This window comes from Oncorhynchus kisutch, unplaced genomic scaffold (genome assembly GCF_002021735.2).
Source record: "Oncorhynchus kisutch isolate 150728-3 unplaced genomic scaffold, Okis_V2 scaffold3868, whole genome shotgun sequence".
NCBI lineage: Eukaryota > Metazoa > Chordata > Actinopteri > Salmoniformes > Salmonidae > Oncorhynchus > Oncorhynchus kisutch.
The window spans coordinates 135,547-161,230 of record NW_022265813.1 but is presented as its reverse complement, the minus strand read 5'-3'; the positions used below and the strand labels follow the sequence as shown (position 1 = coordinate 161,230).

At 42.5% G+C, this 25,684-nt stretch overlaps 1 protein-coding gene across 1 annotated transcript in view; it reads left to right on the top strand.

The window, feature by feature from the left end:
- Nucleotides 1–23,608, top strand: part of LOC116372042 (voltage-dependent calcium channel subunit alpha-2/delta-4-like) — a 69,159-nt gene extending 45,551 nt beyond the window's left edge. Inside the window, exons 14-15 of the mRNA XM_031821115.1 lie at nucleotides 1,206–1,259; nucleotides 22,815–23,608. The gene's annotated coding sequence lies outside the window, so the exon portion shown is untranslated. The remainder of the gene's footprint in view (nucleotides 1–1,205; nucleotides 1,260–22,814) is intronic.
- Nucleotides 23,609–25,684: the final 2,076 nt, after the last annotated feature.

The window sequence follows — 25,684 nt, the reverse complement described above, 5'->3', positions numbered from 1 at the left end:
CAGCATGAGTGAAGGATGCTTTGTTGGGAAATAGGAAGCCGATTCTAGATTAAATTTTGGATTGGAGATGCTTAATGTGAGTCTGGAAGGAGAGTTTACAGTCTAACCAGACACCTAGGTATTTGTAGTTATCCACATATTCTAAGTCAGAGCCGTCCAGAGTAGTGATGCTGGACGGGTATTTTATATACTGTATTTTTAAATCAACCAAATGGATTGAACACGTTAACCCAGTGTTCCTAGGCCGTCATTGAAAATCAGAATTTGTTCTTAACTGACTTGCCTAGTTAAATGAAGGATAAACAACAACAAAAAATCATAGTTTTCACAGTTATTTAATGTGATGGGAGGACCAAGAAGAAGAAAGATTAGCACTTCTCCTTGTGTAATAACATGTTTTCATTATACCACTGGCTGTAACTGTGTTAACGATTGATTTCAGGAAAACGAGATGCATCGCAGATCTACCTGTCTGTTTCTCTCTTCTTCACCGTTCTCACTGCCCTCCACGCTGGTTTTCCGATGACAGACAGACAGCTACCTAGCCTAAACCCGCCTCCCCTCTGAATCGGTATCTCCCTGGAATGTTCCAGAATGCCTGAACTTAGCATGCCTGCTGCTGTTTGTGTTATCTTTATCAATCAATATGACTATATGATTTAAGTTATGATATTGATCATTTTGGCTGATGGACTGAGAGGAATAAGCTATTGACTGACTCCATGCTTGATGACTTTACAATCACAGAGAGCTGTTGACTGACTCCATGCTTGATGACTTTACAATCACAGAGAGCTGTTGACTTCAGATACTGGATGACTTTCAAACACAACCACCAAAGTTGTGCTTCTTTGGAAAACCGTTCTAAAACCAAACCTGCTGGTTGAAATATGACATTGCAGGATGGTGATGAATCAACTGGAGGCTGGCTGGCTGCTGAAGGATGGATGAACACAATGGACTCAACTTCCACATTGTTCTGTTCATAACTCATCAGTCTTTGGTCTACGCACCACAAACACATCAAGTATCTACTATTAAATGTGAGCTGGGTTTTCACTGTTGGAAATGGATGGACTGTTTCAGGAAAAACCTTCAAGTCACATCATATATGCAATCTAAGACTTACTAAACCAGTTGACTTAGTTGGCTTACTGCAACACAAGAATCATTACTGACCACCTACTTCTGTGTTGGACTACTAGGTGAAACAGCCATTCTGTTAGAAGGAACAACGTTACAATGTGATGGACTACTAGGTGAAACAGCCATTCTGTTAGAAGGAACAACATTACAATGTGATGGAATACTAGGTAAAACAGCCTCTCAAAACTCCAAAGATTGTATTTTCTTCAACACTTAGTTTTTATTTCTGTAATGCTTCAGGGAAATGTAAAGACAAGGTCCTGGACAGTAACAGGATTATTGTCTTTCTGTCTGAGACTCTGTCATCATAGAGATCTAGTAGTTTATTTAGATCAGGGTTGGGCTCAATTCCTTTACATTTCAGGAAGTAAACTGAAAGTCTAATTCCAATTTTCCTCAATGCCACTCTGAGATAATGTCAGTTTACTTCCTGAATTGACTGTATTGACATTGAACTGACCCCAACACTGATCTAGAGATAAGAGACTGTAGTCCTCGAGGGGGAGAAGAGGTGAGGGGAGGCAGGGAGCAGCGTTGCTCTTGGGGGGGTAGTGGTGAGGGGAGGGGAGGCAGAGGACATCCCAGTCTGGAGTAGCAGAGATGAGGGGAGACAGAGGACAGCCCAGTCTGGTGTATCAGAGATGAGGGGAGACGGAGGACAGCCCAGTCTGATCACTGGAGGTTCTCTTGCTACAGAGATGGTCTATAGAAGCCTTTTAGTAGCTGACATTCCTAACCTCAACTGAGAGGGTCTCTGTCCCTCTGATGGCCCTGTTGGTGTCTCTCTGTGTGTGTCCTGTCCTGTTCGCTGTCTGGGACAAAGGGAGGTTGTTGTGGATATTGAGGGGGGTGGAGTTAGTAGTCTTTTGGCAGCATGACCCTGCGACCCCCCATGAAATAACACAAGGTGATCTTCCTTCTGAAAGGAATGTTGTCCAGGGCCTCCACTGCCACCCTCTTGTTGCCCCTGACGCTGCTCTCCTCCTGGTCGTACATGGGACACATGTAGGCTGTTCGCCTCAGGGCGTAGATGTCCACCTCGTCCTCGTCGTCCCACGGCTGGTAGGGCTGCTGGGAGGGAACGGCTGACTTGACCAGACGGGGTCTCATCATGGCCAGCTCTAAGTCACGGGGGATATGCCTCAGACCCAGGCTAGACCTCTGGACTCTGGCTCCTTTAAATTTACATTACATTATGTTACATTCATTTATTAGTAATTCATTTATGAATGTTTAAAACATGACAATCATATTCCTGGTTGTACATCAGCAAACAACATATACAATATTGACAATATATTCAATAGAGAAAATGTGTCATTGCACAAAGAGAAGTGCTAACCTTTCTTTCTCTTCTTCTTGGTCTTATCATCCCAGGCGTTGGCACTGACAAGGGACACGTTGCCCTGGCCCAGGGAGGGCAGCAGTTTGGGCCGGGGGGCCACCGGGGGTTTGGGGACCTTCTTTGGAGGAGGAGCATCCCTCTGGGCTCTCCTGGCCAGCAGGGGTCCTGTCTGGACGAAGGCCTCAGGCCTGATGATGTCCCTGGGTGGGCTGCTCCTCCCTCTGGCAGCCTCCTCTGGCTGGGCAGCTTTCGGCATGGAGAGAACAAACACATTGTTGCTGAAGCTGCATGACTCTGAAAGGGCCGGCTCCTCCAGGGTCAGAGGGCAGGTAGGACGGAGCTCAGGCTGGACTATGTCCACAGTGCTGGTGGTGATGCTCACAGGACTGGTAGGTTGGGACTCAAGCATAACGGAACACACAGGATTACTGGGCTTAACTTTTCTCCTAGTGGTGTTCCGAGGGTTGCTAGGCCTTCCCTCAGGTCTGGAAGGCTGAACATCATGCTGGACCAGGCCCACGGGTCTAACAGGCCGTCTAGTGGGGCCCAGAGGGTTGCTAGGCCTCCCCTCAGGTCTGGAAGGCTGTACATCAGGCTGGACCAGGCCCACTGGTCTAACAGGCCGTCTAGTGGTTCGCCGAGGGTTGCTAGGCCTCCCCTCAGGTCTGGAAGGCTGTACATCAGGTTGGACCAGGCCTACGGGGCTAACAGGCCTTCTAGTGGGGCGCCGAGGGTTGCTAGGCCTCCCCTCAGGTCTAGTGATGCTGACAGGGATTCTAGGTGTCATCTCATTCTGGTACAGGCTCTCTGGGCTGTTGGGCCGGGAATCAGGCAGAAGCTTGTAGTTCTTCAGAACCTCAGTGAAGGAAAGCTCCTTGTTGCGCCTGCGTCTGTTGGTTTTGGCAGGTAGCTGGGAGCTGCTGCTGTTAAACCAACCGGGAGACTCACGACATCCATCCTGGACAGGAACCAGGGACTGGAGGTCTCTCCTCTTTCTGTGGGCAGCTGTGGGCCTCTTGGGCCTGATTTCGTCAGGAGGGGGAGCACGAGGTACAACATGCAGGGAGGGGAATGCTGAGGGCCTGAAAGAGGAGGCCATCACTGGGGCCTGGCTGACCTCTTCTCTCTCCAGCAACACTCTGTTAGAATGACAGAGCAACGGAACACCGATGGACCTTGGTCCTCCAGACCCATTCAGGTTGGGCCTCCTATTCATCATTCACTGGTCTGCAGTATTCTAATCAGAATGCTCCTTCTAGTCTTGAATACTTGGAATAGGAAGTGGCTTTCAGCACCATTAAACTCTATGAACAGAGAGTCACAGAAACATCTTTGTTTACTATCTTGATATACATCTTTGTTTACTATCTTGATATATTCATTAAAATTTAACAACTTTGTTCAATTCATTTCTAATAGCCTAGCTATATCTATCTGGCTCTCAATAAATCTGTTGTCTATCCCCTCATTTATCTGATAAACAGGCGGACGGGCGTACTTACCGTTCACCTTGTAGTTCAATCAGCTAATGACCCGTCATTTCACCAGTGGCAGCTTGGTGTTTGATCATTACGTCATCAGAGTCATTTTGTATTGTGACGCAACAATGCCAAGCATCAACCTTCCTGTCATGGCTGCCCCTGTAGTTTAATATGTCAACGAAGTGTATTAATCAGACAATCAAACCATCAATGAATGACTGAATTAATAAAGCAATTTCTAATAAATCAGCTTAAGTGTACTGACATGATTAATGGACGAGACTAACAATTACGAAAACGCATCAAATCAATGATGCGTAAAAGTAGATTCGCTCCCACATAGTAAAGTTCGTAAACAAACCATTTTAGTGAGTCAATAAACTATCCAAGACTTTGGACGAGGTATATTTGTCCCAATACTGTAGAGCAGGTTACTTATATATGAGGAACCTGCGACCAGAAAGACTGTTCTGCCGTTTTATATAAAAAATAATCCAACAGGCTTCATCTACATACGCCTCTTACTCTTTCCTGTGTCCATCTCCCTCGACTAGATATATCTATTCTGTGGCCACCACACGTTTTATATGTCATGTTTGTCTTGTAGCTGACAGTGGGGTGAAGACAGGAGCGCAGTTCAGCTGACACGAAGGCGCGGACTGGGGGAATCCGACATGGAGACCTGACGCCACTTTTACGCGCACTTTCGGATTGGTCTACTTTAAAATGAATATAAATATTAACGTAACATACTGGAGGTTGGGCTCAGTGTTCAAGTGTTGGTTTTACACATGTTGATATAGAGAAATATAGTCTAATAGTGGATCGGCCTTCTGCAGTGTTGGTGGGGTAAATAAACTGATGATGTGTTTTGGCCTCTATTCTTTTTGCATGTTATTATTATAAAATATTTCGGGAATTCCTTCTCATTTATTAACCAGTTACTTATTCAATAATTCGTGTATTTATGTAGCTTATCTTGTTTACATGTTATACCCAATGGCCTGACCATAGAAATAAGAATGAATAGAACAGACATGGAAGCTCTAACCCTGGCATTTGACTGGTATTTATATTTATTTAGGATCCACATCCATTCTTGCCAAGGCAGCAGCTACTCTTCCTGGGGTCCAGCAACATTGAGGCAGATACGGTGCATTTGGAAAGTATTCAGACCCCTTGACTTTTCAACATTTTGTTACGTTACAGCCTCATTCTAAAATGGATGAAAAACGTTTTAGCAGCATTGAAGGTGCCAAAGAACACAGTGGCCTCCATCATTCTTAAATGGAAGAATTTTAGAACCTTCCTAGAGCTGGCTGCCAGGACAAACTGAGCAATCGGGGGAGAAAGGACTTGGTCAGTCACCAAGATCAGATGGTTACACTGACTGCGCTCCAGAGTTCCTCTCTGCAGATGGGAAAACCTTCCAGAAAGAGAACCATATCTGCAGACTCCACTAATCAGGCTTTTATGGTGAAGTGGGCAGACGGAAGCCACTCCTTTGTAAAAGGCACGACAGCCCGCTTGGAGTTTGCCAAAAGGCACCTAAAGACTCTCAGACCATGAGAAACAAGATTCTCTGGTCTAATGAAACCAAGATTGAACATGGTGGTGGCAGCATCATACTGTGGGGATGTTTTTTAGCGGCAAGGCCTGGGAGACTAGTTAGAATAACTGTGTTATTTCACAACATTTCTGAACCTTTATTACATTTTACAGACCCGTATGTTTTACATTGGTTATCTTGTTATTAGTCCCACCCTTCAGCTCCATCCAACTCCTCCCATCGATCTCTCAACACCATTCGCTTTGGATTTCTATTTGCCATATATTTTTCAACTGTGCTGTGATGCTTCACAAAAGTACTGAACCTTTCTATTCTCATAGCTTCTACAGATTGTAAAATAATTATTATATTATTGATTGATTGATTATGGCTTTTCAAATCACCCAGTATTGCTATCTGCAGCGTTAGCTGCAATTCTTCAGCCATTCCTGGACCTGTGACCAAAAACGAGCTACATATGGACAATACCAAAATAAATGACCTAATGACTCTGCCTCCTCACAGCAAAAATCTGCAGAGCTGGGAAGACTGTATCCCCATATATATAACATCCGATTGGCTGCATGAATTTTGTATAGTAATTTAAACTGAAAAATTCAAAGTTTTGAATCCGACGTTTTGCGTATCAATTCACAAACCATGTGCCATGGAATGGGTACATCGAAAATCAATTCCCAACTATTTTGCCATTTATATGACACAGCTATAAGTTTTTTGGTCCTTCAATTAAATTGGTAAATGTTTTTATTTATCACACTTTTCTTTAACCATTTATGTTCTTTAATACAGGGCCGACATACAAGTTCCTTACTTTTCCCCCTTCTACTTGCCTCTTCCATTTTTGTGGTAATGCTGCAATTAGTTGGTTGTAATTTTGGGTAGAGCAGACATTTCCATATGTCTGTGTTAGCTGCATGTGTGACACAACTCCACCAGTCCTATTTATGATATCATTCACTAAAAGTATACCTTCTTTAAATATTTATTCGTAAAATGTTGTTTTAATCAATTAGTATTGTATTATTTGTTCTGTCTTTTCAGGTGGATTAAACTGAAATTACAACCAACTTTCTAAAACTTGTTTAAAAAAGAACGATATTTTGGAGATTATTTCCTTTTCAAACAACCGAAAGTGAGCAGGTGTAATCTGAATAAAGTGGAAAAGGCCCTTCTTGAACACAGGATGAGACATTCCTACCAATTTACTAGAGAACCAGTTTGGATTTAAGTATAACTTTTGTATGACTGATGCCTTTAGTGAGGGTTGAGTTTACGAATGTACGGTTTATTAACCCAACTCCCCACAGGCTACTGTTTGGCCGCAGCCCACGACAAAATAAATGAAGGATACCCTATAAACCACCCGCGACCTTCTCTTGTGAAAGCCAGACATAAGAGAGAGAACAATGTTTAAACCTGGTCTAAACTTCCAATGCTCTCTGCCCAACCCCCCTCCACGCCTCTCCACCAACCACCAGGAAGCCCGGCATCAGAACGTTCCAGGATTGGCAGATAGCAGGTAGATTGGCATGTCGAACCCCGCGAACCCTGGGTACTGGTAAGTACAACACAACCAACTAATAGACTAACACATAACACACAGCTGTCTGTGTGGGTCGCTACAATATTGAATCATTTCTGCCCACCGAATTCATATTCGTTATACACTATAAAAAATATAAGACCGGCATATTAAATATTGCAAAAGAAAATCTAATGATTTTTACTAAAAATAATAGGTTTCTGCTTTTGAACACATTTTAGATTATAATCCTTAATTTATGTGTTGAAAAAGAATCCAAGGTAATATGCTGCTAAATTTGAACGAATATTTCTAAGTAACAACCAAAAACTTAAAAATATGATGTTGAAATGATCATTATTGTGTTGGACTGACATGCCAGATCTAGTTATGAACGTCAGTTGTGCTTGGAACATTTCAACAGACGTCGTCTTGATCTTTCTCCTCTGGAAAGGCCATGTTGCAGGTAACGACCAAACTATCACTTGGAATGTAGTTTGTATTTCTTTACACATTTTCAACGAAATGGCAAAAAATATTCCGAAAAGCCTTTAGCTAGTTATATTGCTAGAGTAAGTTATATATTTTCACGTTGATAAGCTAGCTAGTTAACTTCCATGATGTCTGTATAGTTAGCTAGTGGTGGGCATGCTACTAGCTAGTTCACTTCCATGATGTCTATAGTTAACTAGTGGTGGTCATGCTACTAGCTAGTAAGTTAGCAGTGCATTTACTTGCCTCGGTGCTGTTTATAAGTTTTGTCATTTTTGAACCGAAATAGCTATGTAACATATAAGCAACATTACAGTAGAGCTGAACACATGTGCCCCTGCAAGGTAATGTTTGCCTGCTAGGCAAGCTAACTTAAACTCACCCCATTCCGTACAAACTTGCGCAACCGCGACATTCAAACGAGGTTAGAAAGAAAACTAAGTCAAAATCGGGGGTGTGAACTAGGTTTCTATTCAGGCGTTGATCGACATGGTAATGGCTCTATAGTATTGGAGAAAAGTTGAAAAAACTGACCCTCTGTTACATCTTGATCTATCATGTCATAACGTACAGCATGCATAAATCAACTATTTCTGTCTTACAATCTCTCTCCACCAGGTGTATCACTTCTATCATCAAGAAATGGACAGTGACAGATGGCTAACTACACCTAGCTATCTAACTACACCTGTCGTGGCAGAAACCTTGTTGTTCACGTATTCACAACATGTTCAAGGCAGCACTGCCAACGTTGACCTTGTGCAGTAGTTATCTAGTCAATATCTAACAGCCAAACTAGCTAAATGAAATCATTGGTCTGGCTAGTAAGATCGATAACAAGCAGCTCTTCCAAGTCAGTGTGGATTTCTGTTTTCTAGCTCTCTATCTATAGCTGAAGTCCTTTGAGTGTTATTTTCCTGACATTGTCATAGGTTTTAATACAACTTCTCTTCTTTAGGTGTTCAGACGTTCCTGAGTACTGGACAGACCATATTTTCCTGAATACATTGACAAGGTATGGCAATATATTCAAATGTCTGTGTTTCATTGTAACTCACATCAGGGCTTGTGGGGCCCCATGATTTCCACAATGTGGAAAACTCGAGACGGAATCCAGAAATTGAAACAGAATACAGGTTCCCCTCGGACAGGATACAGGTTCCCCTCGGACAGGATACAGGTTCCCCTTGGACAGGATACACAGGATATATATATATATTTTTTACAGTAACCTAACATTAGTGTGAATAATATTTCGCCTTTATTTAACCAGGTAGGCTAGTTGAGAACAAGTTCTCATTTTTCAACTGCGACCTGGCCAAGATAAAGCAAAGCAGTTCGACACATACAACAACACAGAGTTGCACATAGAATAAACACATACAGTCAATATTACAGTAGAAAAGGAAAACAAGAAGTCTATATACAGTGAGTGTAAATGAGGTAAGATAAGGGAGATAAGACAGTAAATAGACCATGGTGGCGAAGTAAATACAATATAGAAATTAAACACTGGAATGGTAGATGTGCAGAAGATGAATGTGCAAGTAGAGATACTGGGGTGCAAAGGAGCAAGATAAATACAGTATGGGGAGGAGGTCGTTGGATGGGCTGTTTACAGATGGGCTATGTACAGGTGCAGTGATCTGTGAGCTGCTCTGACAGCTGGTGCTTAAAGCTAGTGAGGGAGATATGATTCTCCAGCTTCAGTGATGTTTGCAGTTCATTCCAGTCATTGGCAGCAGAGAACTGGAATGAAAGGCGGCCAAAGGATGAATTGGCTTTGGGGGTGACCAGTGAGAGATACCTGTTGGAGCGCGTGCTACGGGTGGGTGCTGCTATGGTGACCAGTGAGCTGAGATAAGGTGGGGCTTGACCTAGCAGAGACTTGTAGATGACCTGGAGCCAGTGGGTTTGGAGACGAGAGTGAAGCAAGTGCCAGCCAACGAGAGCGTACAGGTCGCAGTGGTGAATAGTATATGGGGCTTTGGTGACAAAACGGATGGCACTGTGATAGACCGCATCCAATTTGCTGAGTAGAGGGTTGGAGGCTATTTTATAAATGACATCGCCAAAATCGAGGACCGGTTGGTCAGTTTTACGAGGGTATGTTTGGCAGCATGAGTGAAGGATGCTTTGTTGCGAAATAGGAAGCCAATTCTAGATTTAATTTTGGATTGGAGATGCTAAATGTGAGTCTGGAAGGAGAGTTTACAGTCTAACCAGACACCTAGGTATTTGTAGTTATCCACATATTCTAATTCAGAGCCGTCCAGAGTAGTGATGCTGGACGGGTATTTTATATACTGTATTTTTAAATCAACCAAATGGATTGAACACGTTAACCCAGTGTTCCTAGGCCGTCATTGAAAATCAGAATTTGTTCTTAACTGACTTGCCTAGTTAAATGAAGGATAAACAACAACAAATCATTGTTTTCACAGTTATTTAATGTGATGGGAGGACCAAGAAGAAGAAAGATTAGCACTTCTCCTTGTGTAATAACATGTTTTCATTATACCACTGGCTGTAACTGTGTTAACGATTGATTTCAGGAAAACGCCAAGGAGTGTGGAGATGCATCACAGATCTACCTGTCTTTTTCTCTCTTCCTCACCTGTCTCACTGCCTCCTTCACCTGTCTCAAGACCTCCACGCTGGTTTTCCGATGACAGACAGACAGCTACCTAGCCTAAACCCCGCCTCCCCTCTGAATCGGTATCTCCCTGGAATGTTCCAGAATGCCTGAACTTAGCATGCCTGCTGCTGTTTGTGTTATCTTTATCAATCAATATGACTATATGATTTAAGTTATGATATTGATCATTTTGGCTGATGGACTGAGAGGAATAAGCTATTGACTGACTCCATGCTTGATGACTTTACAATCACAGAGAGCTGTTGACTGACTCCATGCTTGATGACTTTACAATCACAGAGAGCTGTTGACTTCAGATACTGGATGACTTTCAAACACAACCACCAAAGTTGTGCTTCTTTGGAAAACCGTTCTAAAACCAAACCTGCTGGTTGAAATATGACATTGCAGGATGGTGATGAATCAACTGGAGGCTGGCTGGCTGCTGAAGGATGGATGAACACAATGGACTCAACTTCCACATTGTTCTGTTCATAACTCATCAGTCTTTGGTCTACGCACCACAAACACATCAAGTATCTACTATTAAATGTGAGCTGGGTTTTCACTGTTGGAAATGGATGGACTGTTTCAGGAAAAACCTTCAAGTCACATCATATATGCAATCTAAGACTTACTAAACCAGTTGACTTAGTTGTCTTACTGCAACACAAGAACCATTACTGACCACCTACTTCTGTGATGGACTACTAGGTGGAACAACCTCTCAAAACTCCAAAGATTGTATTTTCTTCAACACTTAGTTTTTATTTCAGTAATGCTTCAGGGAAATGTAAAGACAAGGTCCTGGACAGTAACAGGATTATTGTCTTTCTGTCTGAGACTCTGTCATCATAGAGATCTAGTAGTTTATTTAGGTCAGGGTTGGGGTCAATTCCTTTACATTTCAGGAAGTAAACTGAAAGTACAATTCCAATTTTCCTCAATGCCACTCTGAGATAATGTCAGTTTACATCCTGAATTGACTGTATTGACATTGAACTGACCCCAACACTGATCTAGAGATAAGAGACTGTAGTCCTCGAGGGGGAGAAGAGGTGAGGGGAGGCAGGGAGCAGCGTTCCTCTTGGGGGAGTAGTGGGGATGGGAGGCAGGGTGAAGGGGTCCACTTGGGGGAGTAGTGGTGAGGGGCGGGGAGACAGAGGACATCCCAGTCTGATCACTGGAGGTTCTCTTGCTACAGAGATGGTCTATAGAAGCCTTTTAGTAGCTGACATTCCTAACCTCAACTGAGAGGGTCTCAGTTCAGTCCCTGTTGGTGTCTACTCTGTATCTCTGTGTGTGTCCTGTTTTTCGCTGTCTGGGACAAAGGGGGGTTGTTGTGGAAATTGAGGGGGGTGAGGTTAGTAGTCTTTTGGCAGCATGACCCTGCGACCCCCCATGAAATAACACAAGGTGATCTTCCTTCTGAAAGGAATGTTGTCCAGGGCCTCCACTGCCACCCTCTTGTTGCCCCTGACGCTGCTCTCCTCCTGGTCGTACATGGGGCACATGTAGGCTGTTCGCCTCAGGGCGTAGATGTCCACCTCGTCCTCGTCGTCCCACGGCTGGAAGGGCTGCTGGGAGGGAACGGCTGACTTGACCAGACGGGGTCTCATCATGGCCAGCTCTAGGTCACGGGGGATATGCCTCAGACCCAGGCTAGACCTCTGGACTCTGGCTCCTTTAGATTACATTACATTATGTTACATTCATTTATTAATAATTCATTTATGAATGGTTAAAAACATTAAAATCACCTTCCTGGTTGTACATCAGCAAACAACATACATTATACAATATTGACAATATATTCAATAGACAACATGTGTCACTGCACAAAGAGAAGTGCTGACCTTTCTTTCTCTTCTTCTTGGTCCTTTCATCCCAGGCGTTGGCACTGACCAGGGACACGTTGCCCTGGCCCAGGGAGGGCAGCAGTTTGGGACGGGGGGCCACCGGGGGTTTGGGGACCTTCTTTGGAGGAGGAGCATCCCTCTGGGCTCTCCTGGCCAGCAGGGGTCCTGTCTGGACGAAGGCCTCAGGCCTGATGATGTCCCTGGGTGGGCTGCTGCTCCCTCTGGCAGCCTCCTCTGGCTGGGCAGCTTTCGGCATGGAGAGAACAAACACATTGTTGCTGAAGCTGCATGACTCTGAAAGGGCTGGCTCCTCCAGGGTCAGAGGGCAGGTAGGACGGGACTCAGGCTGGACTACATCCACAGTGCTGGTAGTGATGCTCACAGGACTGGTAGGTTGGGACTCGAGCATAACGGAACACACAGGATTACTGGGCTTAACTTTTCTTCTAGTGGTGCTCCGAGGGTTGCTAGGCCTTCCCTCAGGTCTGGAAGGCTGAACATCAGGCTGGACCAGGCCCACTGGTCTAACAGGCCGTCTGGGTTGCCGAGGGTTGCTAGGCCTCCCCTCAGGTCTGGAAGGCTGTACATCAGGCTGGACCAGGCCCACTGGTCTAACAGGCCGTCTGGGTTGCCGAGGGTTGCTAGGCCTCCCCTCAGGTCTGGAAGGCTGTACATCAGGTTGGACCAGGCCTACGGGGCTAACAGGCCGTCTAGTGGGGCGTCGAGGGTTGCTAGGCCTCCCCTCAGGTCTAGTGATGCTGACAGGGATTCTAGGTATCATTGTCTCAGGCTGGTACAGGCTCTCTGGGCTGCTGGGCCGGGAATCAGGCAGAAGCTTGTAGTTCTTCAGAACCTCAGTGAAGGAAAGCTCCTTGTTGCGCCTGCGTCTGTTGGTTTTGGCAGGTAGCTGGGAGCTGCTGCTGTTAAACCAACCGGGAGACTCACGACATCCATCCTGGACAGGAACCAGGGACTGGAGGTCTCTCCTCTTTCTGTGGGCAGCTGTGGGCCTCTTGGACCTGACGTCGTCAGGCGGGGGAGCACGGGGTACAACATGCAGGGAGGGGAACGCTGAGGGCCTGAAAGAGGAGGCCATCACTGGGGCCTGGCTGACCTCTTCTCTCTCCAGCAGCACTCTGTTAGAAGGACAGAGCAGCGGAACACCGATGGACCTTGGTCCTCCAGACCCATTCAGGTTGGGCCTCCTATTCATCATTCACTGGTCTGCAGGATTCTAATCAGAATGCTCCTTCTAGTCTTGAATACTTGGAATAGGAAGTGGCTTTCAGCACCATTAAACTCTATAAAAAGAGAGCCACAGAAACATCTTTGTTTAGTATTTGGGGAAATTTTTTAAAATGTTTTACTGTCTCATCTAATTCCATCACATTCAGTTCTGAGTTGAAATACTTATTTGGGACAAGATATATTCATTAAAATGTAACAACTTTGTTCAATTAATTTCTAATAGCCTAGATATGTCTGGTGGTCAATAAAACTGTCTATCCCCTCATTTATCTGATAAACAGACAGACAGGTGTACTTACCGTTCACCTTGCAGTTCAATCAGCTAATGACCCGTCATTTCACCAGTGGCAGTTTGGTGTTTGATCATTACGTCATCAGAGGCATTTTGTATTGTGACGCAACAATGCCAAGCATCAACCTTCCTGTCATGGCTGCCCCCGTAGTTTAATATGTCAACGAAGTGTATTAATCAATCAGACAATCAAACCATCAATGAATGACTGAATTAGTGAAGCAATTTCTAATAAATCAGCTTAAGTATACTGACATCCTTTATGGATAAGACTGACAATTACGAAAACGCATCAAATCAATGATGCGTAAAAGTAGATTCGCTCCCACATAGTAATGTTCGTAAACGAACCACTTTAGTGGGTCAATAAACTATCCAAGACTTTGGACGAGGCATATTTGTCCCAATAATGTAGGACAGGTTACTTATATATATGAGGAACCTGCGACCAGAAAGACTGTTCTGCCGTTTTATTAAAAAATAATCCAACAGGGCATCTTCTTCTACATACGCGTCTTACTCTTTCCTGTGTTCATCTCCCTCGACTAGATATATCTATTCTGTGGCCACCACACGTTTTATATGTCATGTTTGTCTTGTAGCTGACAGTGGGGTGAAGACAGGAGCGCAGTTCAACTGACACGAAGGCGCGGACTGGGGAAATCCGACATGGAGACCTGACGCCACTTTTACGCGCACTTTCGGATTGGTCTACTTTGAAATGAACATAAATATTATCGTAACATACTGGAGGTTGGGCTCAGTGTTCAAGTGTTGGTTTTACACATGTTGATATAGAGAAATATAGTCTAATAGTGGATCGGCCTTCTGCAGTGTTGGTGGGGTAAATAAACTGATGATGTGTTTTGGCCTCTATTTTTGCATGTTATTCTTTTAAAAATATTTCGGAATTCCTGATCTCGTTTATTAAACAATTACATTTTCAATAATTTGTGTATTTATTTCGTTTATCTTGTTTACATAAAGTAGCCAATGGCATGACCATAGAAATAAGAAAGAATAGAACAGACATGGAAGCTCTAACCCTGGCAAATGACTGGTACTTGTATTTCTATTTAGGATCCTCATTCATTCTTGCCAAGGCATCAGCTTCTCTTCCTGGGGTCCAGCAACATTGAGGCAGTTACGGTGCATTCGGAAAGTACTCAAGACGCCTTGACTTTTTCCACATTTTGTTACTTTACAGCTTTATTCTAAAATTTATGAAAAATGTTTTAGCTAATTTATTATTAAAAAATAAACATTTAAAAAGTATTTACATAAGTATTCAGACTCTTTACTATGAGACTCGAAATTAAATTCATGTTTCCATTAATCATCCTTGATGTTTCTACAACTTGATTGGAGTCCACATGTGTTAATTCAATTGATTGGACATGATTTGGAAATGCACACACCTGTCTATATAAGCTCCCACAGTTATCAGTGCATGTCAGAGAAAAAAACCAAGCCATGAGGTTGAGGGAATAGTCCATAGAGCTCCGAGACAGGATTATATGGGCAGACGGAAGCCACTCCTTAGTAAAAGGCGCATGACAGCCCGCTTGGAATTTGCCAAAAGGCACCTAAAGACTCTCAGACCATGAGAAACAAGATTGAACATGGTGGTGGCAGCATCATGCTGTGGGGATGTTTTTCAGCGGCAGGGCCTGGGAGACTAGTTAGAATCGAGCGAAAGATGAACAGAGCAAAGTACAGAAAGATCCTTGATGAAAACCTGTTCCAGATCGCTCAGGACCTCAGACTGGGGCGAAGGTACACTTTCCAACAGGACAATGAGTCTAATCACACAGCCAAGACAACGCAGGAGTGGCATCGGGACTTGTCTCTGAATGTCATTGAGTGTCCTTTGCCTTGATGACAGCTTTGCACACATTTTTTAAGTGGTGGATCATCTTAATATTGCGACAAGATTGTTGCTTCATATATGGGGGATTGTAAATGATGCAGACAATTACATTGATGGAAGCAACAATCTTGTCGCAATATTAAGCTGAAAAAAATAAAATGTATGTATGTGTGTGTGTGTGTGTGTGTATATATATATTAATATACCTTTATGATTCCCCCCAAACCCTACCACCCTTCCCCCAATTGGAGTAAACTAATGAACAATAACACTCAGGCTTCTACCTTCAGTTTATACATCTTATACACATTTTACAGACACAATCTATTTTACAATAGTTATATTTAGTTTGTTTTTAGTTCTTCCTCTATTTCTGATGTCCATCCAGTTTGATTTCTATTGGTAACTGTGTTATTTCACATCATCTCTGAACCTTTATACATTTTACAGACCCGTATGTTTTACATTGGTTATCTTGTTATTAGTCCCACCGTTCAGCTCCATCCAACTCCTCCCATCGATCTCTCAACACCATCCATTTGGGATTTATATTTGCCATATATTTTTCACCTGTGCTGTGATGCTTCACAAAAGTTCGGAACCTTTCTATTCTCATAGCTTCTACAGATTGTAAATTAAAAATAAACATTTTTGGTAAAATAATTATTATATTATTGATTGACTATGGCTTTTCAAATCACCCAGTATTGCTATCTGCAGCGTTAGTTGCAATTCTTCAGCCATTCCTGGACCTGTGACCAAAAACGACCTACATATGGACAATACCAAAATAAATGACCTAATGACTCTGCCTCCTCACAGCAAAATCTGCAGAGCTGGGAAGACTGTATCCCCCCATATATATAACATCCGATTGGTTGCAAGAATTTTGTATAGTAATTTAATAGAAAAATCGAAGTTTTGAATCCGGGTTGTTTTGCGTATCAATTCATAAACCATGTGCCATGGATTGGGTACATCGAAAATCTCTTCCCAACTATTTTGCCATTTATATGGCACAGCTATACGTTTTTTGGTCCTTCAATTAAATTGGTAAATGTTTTTATCACACTTTTCTTTAACCATTTATGTTCTTTAATACAGGGCCGACATACAAGTTCCTTACTTATTCCCCTTCTACTTGCCTCTTCCATTCTTGTGGTAATGCTGCAATTAGTTGGTTGTAATTTTGGGTAGAGCAGACATTTCCATATGTCTGTGTTAGCTGCATGTGTGACACAACTCCACCAGTCCTATTTATGATATCATTCACTGAAATTATACCTTGTTAAAACATTTTTTCGTTCTTTTTAAACAATTTGTATTTAAGTTTAACCACTATTTGTTGTATTATTTGTTCTGTCTTTTCAGGTGGATTAAACTGAAATTACAACCAACTTTCTAAGGCTTGTTTAAAAAAGAACGATATTTTGGAGATTATTTCCTTTTCAAACAACCGAAAGTGAGCAGGTGTAATCTGAATAAAGGGGAAAGGCCCTTCTTGAACACAGGATGAGACATTCCTACCAATTTACTAGAGAACCAGTTTGGATTTAAGTATAACTGTTGTATATGACTGATGCCTTTAGTGAGAGGTCTAATGATTTAATATTGTAATGACCTGACTAGATCATAAAGGAACAATTGTCCAGACAGAGAGTTGAGTTTGCGAATGTACGGTTTATTAACCCAACTCCCCACAGGCTACTGTTTGGCCGCAGCCCACGACAAATAAATAAAGGATACCCTATAAACCAACCGCGACCTTCTCTTGTGAAAGCCAGACATAAGAGAGAGAGAGCAACGTCTAAACCTGGTCTTATCTTCCAATGCTCCCTGCCCAACCCCCCTCCACGCCTCTCCACCAGGAAGCCCGGCATCAGAACGTTCCAGGATTGGCAGATAGCAGGTTGATTGGCATGTCGGACCCCGCGAACACTGGCTACTGGTAAGTACAACACAACCAACTAATAGACTAACACATAACACACAGCTGTCTGTCTGGGTCGCTAAAATATTTAATAATTTCTGCCCACCGAATTCATATTCGTTATAAACTGTAAAAAATGAACCACCGGCATAGTAAATATTACAAAAGATAATCAAATGATTTTTACTAAAAATAATAGGTTTCTGCTTTTTAACACAATTTAGATTATAGTCCTTAATATATGTGTTAGACTGGCATTTGCAAATAAAAATCCAAGGTAGTAAACTGCTAAATTTGAACGAATATTTCTAAGTAACAACCAACAACTTAAAAATATGATGTTGAAATGATCGTTATTGTGTTGGACTGACATGCCAGATCTAGTTATGAAGGTCAGTTGTGCTTGGAACATTTCAACAGACGTCGTCTTGATCTTTCTCCTCTGGAAAGGCCTTGTGGCAGGTAACGACCAAACTATCACTTGGAATGTAGTTTGGATCTACACACATTTTCAACGAAATGTCAAAAAAGATTCGTTAAATAATATTCTTCAAGTACGAAAAGCCTTTAGCTAGTTATATTGTCAGAGTAAGTTATATATTTGCACGTTGATAAACTAGCTAGTTAACTTCCATGATGTCTGTATAGTTAGCTAGTGGTGGGCATGCTACTAGCTTGTTGACTTCCATGATGTCTGTATAGTTAACTAGTGGTGGGCATGCTACTAGCTAGTTGACTTCCATGATGTCTGTATAGTTAACTAGTGGTGGGCATGCTACTAGCTAGTTGACTTCCATGATGTCTGTATAGTTAACTAATGGTGGGCATGCTACTAACTAGTAAGTTAGCAGTGCATTTTCTTGCCTCTGCTGTTTATTTTATTTTATTTATTTATTTATTTTACCTTTATTTAACCAGGTAGGCAAGTTGAGAACAAGTTCTCATTTACAATTGCGACCTGGCCAAGATAAAGCAAAGCAGTTCGACAGATAAAACGACACAGAGTTACACATGGAGTAAAAACAAACATACAGTCAATAATGCAGTATAAACAAGTCTATATACAATGTGAGCAAATGAGGTGAGAAGGGAGGTAAAGGCAAAAAAAGGCCATGATGGCAAAGTAAATACAATATAGCAAGTAAAATACTGGAATGGTAGTTTTGCAATGGAAGAATGTGCAAAGTAGAAATAAAAAAATAATGGGGTGCAAAGGAGCAAAATAAATAAATAAATAAAAATTAAATACAGTTGGGAAAGAGGTAGTTGTTTGGGCTAAATTTTAGGTGGGCTATGTACAGGTGCAGTAATCTGTGAGCTGCTCTGACAGTTGGTGCTTAAAGCTAGTGAGGGAGATAAGTGTTTCCAGTTTCAGAGATTTTTGTAGTTCGTTCCAGTCATTGGCAGCAGAGAACTGGAAGGAGAGGCGGCCAAAGAAAGAATTGGTCTTGGGGGTGACTAGAGAGATATACCTGCTGGAGCGTGTGCTACAGGTGGGAGATGCTATGGTGACCAGCGAGCTGAGATAAGGGGGGACTTTACCTAGCAGGGTCTTGTAGATGACATGGAGCCAGTGGGTTTGGCGACGAGTATGAAGCGAGGGCCAGCCAACGAGAGCATACAGGTCGCAATGGTGGGTAGTATATGGGGCTTTGGTGATAAAACGGATTGCACTGTGATAGACTGCATCCAATTTGTTGAAAAAATAACTTTTGTCATTTTTGTGTAGGTTTTATATGAACCGAAATAGCTATGTAACATATTAGCTACCTAGCTTAGCAAAAAATGCATTGTCAGCCAACATTACAGTAGAACTGAACACATGTGCCCCTGCAAGGTAATGTTTGCCTGCTAGGCAAGCTAACTTAAACTCACCCCATTCCGTACAAACTTGCGCAACCGCGACATTCAAACGAGGCTAGAAAGAAAACTAAGTCAAAATCGGGGGTGTGAACTAGGTTTCTATTCATGCGTTGATCGACATGGTAATGGCTCTCTAGTATTGGAGAAAAGTTGAAAAACCGGACCCTCTGTTACATCTTGATCTGTCATGTCATATCGTACAGCAGGCATAAATCAACTATTTCTGTTTTACAATCTCTCTCCACCAGGTGTATCACTTCTATCATCCTTCAAAAACAAGAAATGGACAGTGACGGGGGTAAGGGGGGGGATACCTGGTCATGTTTTTTGTCATCATTGCATGCGATCATCATTCTCAAAGCCGCTGTTTACTTCTAAGATCACTTTAGCACCGCCCTAAAAATTAGTTTCACCCGCCATTTTTAAAAAGACCCGACGGGGCTCATTGCCTGCTTGAATTATGCAGAAACGGGCAGCGTTTATGTCATGTCATTTATTCTGTTAGAAAGGGTGCTTTACAATGGTATTGACATTACAGTTGATCTGGAAGTATTACGTTTTTGGGGTGCTAAAATAAGGGCAATTGTACGGACCAAGGAGATGTACGAGTTTACGTGAGTTTACGTTAGCTATCTAAAGCTGAAGTCATTGGAGTGTTTATTTTCCTGACTTTGTTATAGGTTTTAATACAACTTCTCTTCTTTAGGTATATAGGTGTTCAGACGTTCCTGAGTACTGGACAGACCATATTTTCCAGAATACATTGACAAGGTATGTCAATATATTTCATTGTAACTCACATCAGGGCTTGTGGGGCCCCATGATTTCCGCAATGTTGAAAACTCAAGACGGAATCCAGAAATTGAAACAGAATACAGGTTCCCCTCGGACAGGATACAGGTTCCCCTCGGACAGGATACACAGGATATTATTTTATTTTTTACAGTAACCTAACATTAGTGTGAATAATAGGTATTAGATATATATTTTTTTTATTTCGCCTTTATTTAACCAGGTAGGCTAGTTGAGAACAAGTTCTCATTTTTCAACTGCGACCTGGCCAAGATAAAGCAAAGCAGTTTGACACATACAACAACACAGAGTTACACATGGAATAAACACACAGTCAATATTACAGTAGAAAAGGAAAACAAGAAGTCTATATACAGTGAGTGTAAATGAGGTAAGATAAGACAGTAAATAGGCCATGGTGGCGAAGTAAATACAATATAGCAATTAAACACTGGAATGGTAGATGTGCAGAAGATGAATGTGCAAGTAGAGATACTGGGGTGCAAAGGAGCAAGATAAATACAGTATGGGGAGGAGGTCGTTGGATGGGCTGTTTACAGATGGGCTATGTGCAGGTGCAGTGATCTGTGAGCTGCTCTGACAGCTGGTGCTTAAAGCTAGTGAGGGAGATATGATTCTCCAGCTTCAGTGATGTTTGCAGTTCATTCCAGTCATTGGCAGCAGAGAACTGGAATGAAAGGCGGCCAAAGGATGAATTGGCTTTGGGGGTGACCAGTGAGAGATACCTGTTGGAGCGCGTGCTACGGGTGGGTGCTGCTATGGTGACCAGTGAGCTGAGATAAGGTGGGGCTTGACCTAGCAGAGACTTGTAGATGACCTGGAGCCAGTGGGTTTGGAGACGAGAGTGAAGCGAGTGCCAGCCAACGAGAGCGTACAGGTCGCAGTGGTGAATAGTATATGGGGCTTTGGTGACAAAACGGATGGCACTGTGATAGACCGCATCCAATTTGCTGAGTAGAGGGTTGGAGGCTATTTTATAAATGACATCGCCAAAATCGAGGACCGGTTGGTCAGTTTTACGAGGGTATGTTTGGCAGCATGAGTGAAGGATGCTTTGTTGCGAAATAGGAAGCCAATTCTAGATTTAATTTTGGATTGGAGATGCTAAATGTGAGTCTGGAACGAGAGTTTACAGTCTAACCAGACACCTAGGTATTTGTAGTTATCCACATATTCTAAGTCAGAGCCGTCCAGAGTAGTGATGCTGGACGGGTATTTTATATACTGTATTTTTAAATCAACCAAATGGATTGAACACGTTAACCCAGTGTTCCTAGGCCGTCATTGAAAATCAGAATTTGTTCTTAACTGACTTGCCTAGTTAAATGAAGGATAAACAACAACAAATCATTGTTTTCACAGTTATTTAATGTGATGGGAGGACCAAGAAGAAGAAAGATTAGCACTTCTCCTTGTGTAATAACATGTTTTCATTATACCACTGGCTGTAACTGTGTTAACGATTGATTTCAGGAAAACGAGATGCATCGCAGATCTACCTGTCTGTCTCTCTTCCTCACCTGTCTCACTGCCTCCTTCAACTGTCTCAAGACCTCCACGCTGGTCTTCCGAAGAGACAGACAGCTACCTAGTCCCCCCCCCCCCCACCCCCCTCTGAATCGGTATCTCCCTGGAATGTTCCAGAATGCCTGAACTTAGCATGCCTGCTGCTGTTTGCGTTAGCCTTATCAATCAATATGACTATATGATTTAAGTTATGATATTGATCATTTTGGCTGATGGACTGAGAGGAATAAGCTGTTGACTGACTCCATGTTTGATGACTTCACAATCACAGAGAGCTGTTGACTGACTCCATGCTTGATGACTTTACAATCACAGAGAGCTGTTGACTGACTCCATGCTTGATGACTTTACAAACACAGAGAGATGTTGACTGACTCCATGTTTGATGACTTTACAAACACAGAGAGATGTTGACTGACTTCAGATGCTTGATGACTTTACAAACACAGAGAGATGTTGACTGACTCCATGCTTGATGACTTTACAATCACAGAGAGCTGTTGACTTCAGATGTTTGATGTCTTTCAACCACCAAAGTTGTGCTTCTTTGGAAAACCGTTCTAAAACCATGAAAGGGCTTTTTGGCTTATTCTTCTTCAGTGTCTGATAAGAGAACATTATAGTGTTTCTATGCAAAAGGAAACATACTTTATTTGACCGTGGAAAGATCCAGTATCTCCAATACGATTCCAAAGGACTTGACTTTACAATAAGACCATGGAAGACTCTCAGTCTGTGGATGATGTGTTTTATAAATGGTTTTGATAAAATAATACTCTGGATTCATGCATGTGTTGTCTGTTTACCTAAAGCCATGAGATGGAGGATGAACCTTGGATAAGGCAGAGGCATCTTTGAACAGTGATACAATTCAGATAGTAGAATCAGTGACCCCTGCTGGTTGAAATATGACATTGCAGGATGGTGATGAATCAACTGGAGGCTGGCTGGCTGCTGAAGGATGAACACAATGGACTCAACTTCCACATTGTTCTGTTCATAACTCATCAGTCTTTGGTCTACGCACCATAAACACATCAAGTATCTACTATTAAATGTGAGCTGGGTTTTCACTGTTGGAAATGGATGGACTGTTTCAGGAAAAACCTTCAAGTCACATCATATATGCAATCTAAGGCTTATTAACCAGTTGACTTAGTTGGCTGACTGCAAAACAAGAACCATTACTGACCACCTACTTCTGTGATGGACTACTAGGTGGAACAACCATTCTGTTAGAAGGAACAACGTTACAATGTGATGGACTACTAGGTGGAACAACCATTCTGTTAGAAGGAACAACGTTACAATTTGATGGACTACTAGGTGGAACAACCATTCTGTTAGAAGGAACAACGTTACAATGTGTTGATATCAGGATCTCCAAGGTGTCTTTCATCTGAGTTTTACTGTTTGACTCCAAATACTTTTATGATGGTTTATAGTTTTCAGCTAAATTCATGCATTCAAATATTATATTTTTCATGACATAATCTGTTCTTTCTAATTCAAATGACTTGAATGAAATGAGTATAAAATGCATCATTGAGAATAATAGGATGGGATACTACTAGTATTGCTGCTGGACATTAAACACTACTGTCAGATGTTACTGTCTAGTGATTTTCTAACTGGTGTTTTTATCAGTCTGTCCTTTTCACTTTGACAGTGATGCTCTAATGATGTCATATCATCATGTGGTAACTGTCCTCATGATGCAGTATTGTTGATAAAAGATGCTGTTGCCCATGTGTATGTATGTAATGTGATGTCCTGAGTCCTGTGTGTCTTCTGTGTGTCTGGCTTGGCTTGTGTCCCACATGGTACCCTTTAACCCTATGTAGTGCACTACTTTTGACCAGGGCCCATAGGGAATAGGGGACCATTTGGAACACAGCTTGAGAGTCTAGAAGGCAATTTGATTCTCACAGCACAGTTTGATTGACATGTAGGATAATCTGCAATGGATCAATAATAATACAATGAATAAACTTCCCCTTTATTTTAAAGTTGTTCTCAGTTTTGATGGTTGAATTTTATCCTGTCAGTTATGACATGATTTATTTATTTATTTTATTTCACCTTTATTTAACCAGGTAAGCAAGTTGAGAACACCTTTATTTAACCAGGTAGGCAAGTTGAGAACACCTTTATTTAACCAGGTAGGCAAGTTGAGAACAAGTTCTCATTTACAATTGCGACCTGGCCAAGATAAAGCAAAGCAGTTCGACAGATAAAACGACAGAGTTACACATGGAGTAAAAACAAACATACAGTCAATAATGCAGTATAAACAAGTCTATATACAATGTGAGCAAATGAGGTGAGAAGGGAGGTAAAGGCAAAAAAGGCCATGATGGCAAAGTAAATACAATATAGCAAGTAAAATACTGGAATGGTAGTTTTGCAATGGAAGAATGTGCAAAGTAGAAATAAAAAATAATGGGGTGCAAAGGAGCAAAATAAATTAATAAATTAAAATTAAATACAGTTGGGAAAGAGGTAGTTGTTTGGGCTAAATTATAGGTGGGCTATGTACAGGTGCAGTAATCTGTGAGCTGCTCTGACAGTTGGTGCTTAAAGCTAGTGAGGGAGATAAGTGTTTCCAGTTTCAGAGATTTTTGTAGTTCGTTCCAGTCATTGGCAGCAGAGAACTGGAAGGAGAGGCGGCCAAAGAAAGAATTGGTTTTGGGGGTGACTAGAGAGATATACCTGCTGGAGCGTGTGCTACAGGTGGGAGATGCTATGGTGACCAGCGAGCTGAGATAAGGGGGGACTTTACCTAGCAGGGTCTTGTAGATGACATGGAGCCAGTGGGTTTGGCGACGAGTATGAAGCGAGGGCCAGCCAACGAGAGCGTACAGGTCGCAATGGTGGGTAGTATATGGGGCTTTGGTGATAAAACGGATTGCACTGTGATAGACTGCATCCAATTTGTTGAGTAGGGTATTGGAGGCTATTTTGTAAATGACATCGCCAAAGTCGAGGATTGGTAGGATGGTCAGTTTTACAAGGGTATGTTTGGCAGCATGAGTGAAGGATGCTTTGTTGCGAAAATCTAGATTTAACTTTGGATTGGAGATGTTTGATATGGGTCTGGAAGGAGAGTTTACAGTCTAACCAGACACCTAAGTATTTGTAGTTGTCCACATATTCTAAGTCAGAGCCGTCCAGAGTAGTGATGTTGGACAGGCGGGTAGGTGCAGGTAGCGATCGGTTGAAGAGCATGCATTTAGTTTTACTTGTATTTAAGAGCAATTGGAGGCCACGGAAGGAGAGTTGTATGGCATTGAAGCTTGCCTGGAGGGTTGTTAACACAGTGTCCAAAGAAGGGCCGGAAGTATACAGAATGGTGTCGTCTGCGTAGAGGTGGATCAGGGACTCACCAGCAGCAAGAGCGACCTCATTGATGTATACAGAGAAGAGAGTCGGTCCAAGAATTGAACCCTGTGGCACCCCCATAGAGACTGCCAGAGGTCCGGACAGCAGACCCTCCGATTTGACACACTGAACTCTATCAGAGAAGTAGTTGGTGAACCAGGCGAGGCAATCATTTGAGAAACCAAGGCTGTCGAGTCTGCCGATGAGGATATGGTGATTGACAGAGTCGAAAGCCTTGGCCAGATCAATGAATACGGCTGCACAGTAATGTTTCTTATCGATGGCGGTTAAGATATCGTTTAGGACCTTGAGCGTGGCTGAGGTGCACCCATGACCAGCTCTGAAACCGGATTGCATAGCAGAGAAGGTATGGTGAGATTCGAAATGGTCGGTAATCTGTTTGTTGACTTGGCTTTCGAAGACCTTAGAAAGGCACGGTAGGATAGATATAGGTCTGTAGCAGTTTGGGTCAAGAGTGTCCCCCCCTTTGAAGAGGGGGATGACCGCAGCTGCTTTCCAATCTTTGGGAATCTCAGACGACACGAAAGAGAGGTTGAACAGGCTAGTAATAGGGGTGGCAACAATTTCGGCAGATAATTTTAGAAAGAAAGGGTCCAGATTGTCTAGCCCGGCTGATTTGTAGGGGTCCAGATTTTGCAGCTCTTTCAGAACATCAGCTGAATGGATTTGGGAGAAGGAGAAATGGG